A 5189-nucleotide genomic window follows, 5' to 3' on the forward strand; every position below is an offset into this window, starting at 1 on the left:
AATTCACCTAAAGGTGAAATTCACCAAAGCTTCCATTCCTGTGCCCTGTACACACCTGCCATACAAAAGTTTACCACCACTCATAGTTGGAACACAGTAAAAGTTAAGTGAATTTTGTCAGAAGGTGAATATTGTGAAAATATGATGGGAAGAGGAAAGTGCATATCAAAGGCTGCACTGGGGCGGCACACAAAACAGGTTAAGAAATGTATTTTGAAACCTTAGGCAACCCCAGATTAGGAACATACTCTCAGAAAAAGAAGTGGGTGAAAGGAGGAAGCTAAGCTTTCTCAGTTAAGACATGGAAACATAACCTCTAATTTAAATTTCAGAGAATTGCAAGAGGCTGACTTTCTATATCAGAAGATGAGAAAATGAAGGGTCAATCTGATAAGAATCAAGGGATTTTTTTCAATGTTATCGTAACCTTTAGTACTTTTTTTTGCTTATCTGCCATATATATATATGACAGTTTAAGAGCTGAGGCATTTAATAAGTACATGATTTATGAGTGATTTTACAAGGCTGTTAGAATCTTTTCTTTCTTCACACATTTCTAAGTCTGCAAAACAGATGAGGAATGTGTAAGTAAAATTTAATGTCATACATAAATAATCAGTGATAGCAAAAGGCATGTAGCATAGAAAGCTTATCTTCCCTGTGACCCATCCAGCCTATGGTCCCATCTTCAAGGACAGACATATTGTCTGTGAAATCCAGTAATGTAGGTCATTCATTCATTGTTGTCTGCTGTGTTTGAGGATTAACGTTATTTGTGGTTTCATAATCTTGGGTTTTTATGAGGTACGTGAGTAAGTTTAACCACTTCTCGATAAACTGTTACTTTTCATTTAAGAATTGTGATGGGCTTTAGGCAGCAATGCTGACCTTGTACAGTATATATCTTATCTCTGAAGTGTCTATCTTTTTATGTCTTGGTGTATAATTTTGTTCTTAAAGCTAAAAGGCCATAGCTGACTTGGAATTACTGAATATCTTTAACAAGGTAAGCATTATTTTATACTAGAGGCCCAGTTCACGAAATCCGTGCATCGGTAGGGTCCCTAGAGGCTGCTGGCCGAAGGCCAGGGCCTCCCTTCCTCCCAGCTGCCTGCTGCTGTCGCAGCCAGCGGGGGCAGGGTCAGCGGGGGGAGGGGCCATGGGCAGTTGGCCAGAAGGCCCTGCCCCCTGGTCAAACTCCCCTTCGAGGGGACAATTTGCATATTAGGCTTTATTATATAGGATATTTGAAATCCTGTTATTTTAAATATGTATGTTTGAGAAAGGGAAGTATTTATATTCTAAAATTTTATCCAATGAGCTTTGCTGGTGTGACTCAGTGGTTGAGCGTTGACCTATGAACTGGGAGATCACAATTCTATTCCTGGTCAGGACACATGCCCAGGTTGTGGCTCGATCCCCAGTGGTGGACTTGTAGGGGGCAGCCGATTGATGATGCTTCTCTCTCATTGATATTTCTTTCTCTCTGTCCCTCTCCCTTCCTCTCTATCTCTAAAAATCATTAAGAACATTTTTTAAAAAGTAAAAGAGTAATTCATCTTAAAATAAAAATATAAATTGCTAGAGCATTGCAGTTTGTTTTTTACAAAAAGGAATTCATTAGTAATGCTAATTTAGTTAAACCCATTGCCTTGAAACTGCTTCATACATGTATTTTGAGAGTGTATTTATTTCCTCCACATTGACCGTGTTTTCATTAAAATGAACTGCCCAGAGTTTTAATACATTTCTGGTTGCTGGGTGTGGCTTCCTATCAGCAGGCCCACATCCTACCCAGTTTCAACACTGGCACTTTGAGGCTTAAATAGGAAAAAAATAGTGATATTTATCTGCTTAATAAAGTTTTACTTTTCTTAACAGAAAGTTGAAAGGTATAAGTCTAAAATCCAATATGCTCATATCTTTAAGATAGTTTTATTTCTTTTTTGCTGACAAAAAAACAACAAAAAGTAGTGGTGGCTTGGGGAAATGGGACTTCCCTTGATTAATTCCCACATTAGATATTCTTGTATGTAAGTTGCTAAGAAAAACAGGTGACAGTCAGCATTTGATTTTGCTTTTGTCATATGACACCATCCCTCCCTGTTTTCACCCAGGATGGTCTCTGCTGCCCTGGGCCAGTGAGCATGTCTTGTGCTTATATCCTGGTATAAAGATAATCCTCATTGTTTCTGGCAGCTCAGTACCCCAGCAGAAGGCCCAGTTCACTTGTGACCAAGAGTGAGTGACCCAAGAATGTTGGAGGTTAGCAGAGATAACTGGCAAGTCCTTAGCTGTGCCTGCCACAGAGAGGACTCCCTGTTGGTGGCTATTCTGATCCTGGGATTATAATCCTCATCACCATCTTTCTCATCATCATAGGCTCAGTGTCTCCCGCAAGTGTTTCACTTTGACCATTTTTAGGATGGGGTGAAGCAAATTAAGCTGTCAATGAAGGAGGAAGATACGGCAATTTCAGAAGGCAGCATTTCACTAGAGCCCTGTGTACCCTGCTTTACCTTCACTGCCCCCCCGCCCCCCCCCCCCCGCTAGCTAATCACTGGCTGTAAACTCAAATTGCTGTTTGCTGTCATCTCAAGTAGCAGACAGTAAATGTTGACAGTCTTAACTGTGGGGACTGGTAACATGATAAAATAAAGATAAAATCCTTGCACCTGTTACCCACGATGAAAATAAAATCAGTTTCACTTAGTGTATTTTCCCGTGAAATTTAGACTAATTGTCACATTAAAGTAAATTAGGCATGAGATCTTAGACCATGAAAAAATACATTTAATTATGTTAATTCTTAATTTAATGAAATACAAAGACTGTCATCTAGAGTGGAAATAGTACAGTTTTGTTACTAGTCCAATGATTCTTAACGTCATGATCTCCTTACTTTTAGAAGAGAAACATTTCTTTGTAGAACAACTTGGAATAGAATGGCACTGTATAAATGTAGCCACTAGCTTCATGTATGTACAGCAGGTCCTTGGGTTACATCGGAGATCCGTTCCTACAGCGTGACAATGCGATTTTCGCCATAAGTCAGAACCCACCTACATAAGCTCCTGTGTCACTCACATGGAGCACATACACAGCAGTAATGAAGTGAAACAGTAAAAAAATGTAAAAGAAAGATAACAACTGACCTTTACTTGTGGTAAATAAATAATAAAAAACATAAAGCACATATGTACATACGTCAAAATGACGGAACTCTTTTTATATATAAATAAATGGGAGATGGTGACATAACCACGAAACGACGTACGTCAAGTCGATATAACCCGAGGACTGTCTGTATTTACATGTAAATATAAATTTATTAAAATTGTGTGGCCACATGTGGCTAGCACTTACCATATTGGAAATGTCCATTGTTAGAGGAAAGAACCATTCTGTATGACAGGACTGGCCGATATTATAACTGAACTCTATTAGAAAGTTGTTCTATATTTCTCCATTTAATTGTGAAGAACACAAATAATGCTTGGAGAACAAGAGTATAGTAAGTGCTCACCTACAGGCGTGGATGGGTGCTTGGAAACTGACTAACCAGTATTATCGTAGGCTCATGGATATAATGAATAAGAGTTAAGTTTCTATGGCATATTTCTGTATATCAGTGAACCTATAGTAAAATTGGTTGCCTTATAAGTCATTTTGCTTAAAATTGCAGTTTCCAAGAACTATGTTGAGGGCTTAACTTCATTGTATTTATTTTACAATGTTTTCTTCACAAATAATTCTGTCAATCCCCAGATAATTTAGGTCAGGACACCCAGCCTGTGTTGTCTTTCATTAACTTTCAAGTAGTCTTGAGAAACAATGGGCAGGTTAAGAGCCCCTTGGGATTATATTAACGGCCCCAGAGGTATCTGTAGCTATAGGGAACTAACGAATAGGGCTGAATGAACTGAGCATCAAGAAGTGTGGGATCTAGTCTCCTCTGCTGATAATGTGCTAATTCACTGGTTGGCAAACTGCGGCTCTTTGTCCCCTTGAGTGTGGCTCTTCCACAAAAGACCGACTTCTGCGCATGGGCCACGAAATTTCAATCGCACTGTACGTGCGCGCCCACACGTGGTATTTTGTGGAAGAGCCACACTCAAGGGGCCAAAGAGCCGCATGTGGCTCGCAAGCCGCAGTTTGCCGACCACTGTGCTAGGTTAATTGGGTTCAGCATCAAAGTGCCTTTTACAGCCCTGGTGCTCTAATAAAATAATTTACTATGATCATCCTCACAAAGTCACCTGGAGGGTCCTTGTGTATCCAGTCCTGCACTAAGCTCTAGGCCTACTACGTCTTTAATTAAATGAGGAAATAGCACATCTCAAGTTAAAGTACATTACAGGGGCAAGGCACAGGAGAAAAAGCTAACAAACATGTAGAGTAATGCTTTCCAATAGATATTATGTAAGCCCTGGCCTGTGTGGCTCGGCTGTAGCATCATCCAGTGCATCCGGGTCTCCAGTTGTATTCCTGGTTACGGCACATACCCAGGTTGTGGGTTTGATCCCCAGTTGGGTGCTTACAGGAGGCAGCCAGTCAATGTTACTCTCTCACATCGATGTTTCTCTCTCGCTCTCCCTCTCTGGCGTGTTCTCTCTCTCTCCCCCTCTCCCTCTCCCTCCTTCCCTCCCTCCCTCCCTCCCCCCCCAAATCAATAAAAGCATATATATCCTTGGGTAAGAATTTATATATATAATATATATATATAATATATATATATTATATATATATATTATATATATATGCCATAAATATATATTTATGTAAGAGCCATATATATATAATATGTAATTAATATATATATCAATATACGCCACATAGAAATCTAAATACAAGCCAAGTATTTCTAATGAAAATTTAGCTTCCAAATTGATGTATACTATACATGTAAGATAACAGATTTTAAAGAAGTATGGAAAAAAGTGTAAACTGCCTCAGTAATTTTTCATATTGATTACATGTTGAAATGAATGGCCATATTTTCAATATATTTGGTGAAATATGTTATAAAAATTAATTTCTCTTTTAAAAAATCTTTTTAAATGTGACTCCTAGAAACTTTAAAATTACCTCTGTGGTTGGCATTATATTTCTATTTGTAAGCATTAATGTAAAAGGATAAAAGCAAATAACCCTAAATAAATAATGGTTAAAATGTGAGCTTAGTTAAG

Source organism: Myotis nattereri (assembly GCF_964212035.1).
Source record: "Myotis nattereri genome assembly, chromosome: X".
Taxonomy (NCBI): Eukaryota; Metazoa; Chordata; class Mammalia; order Chiroptera; family Vespertilionidae; genus Myotis; species Myotis nattereri.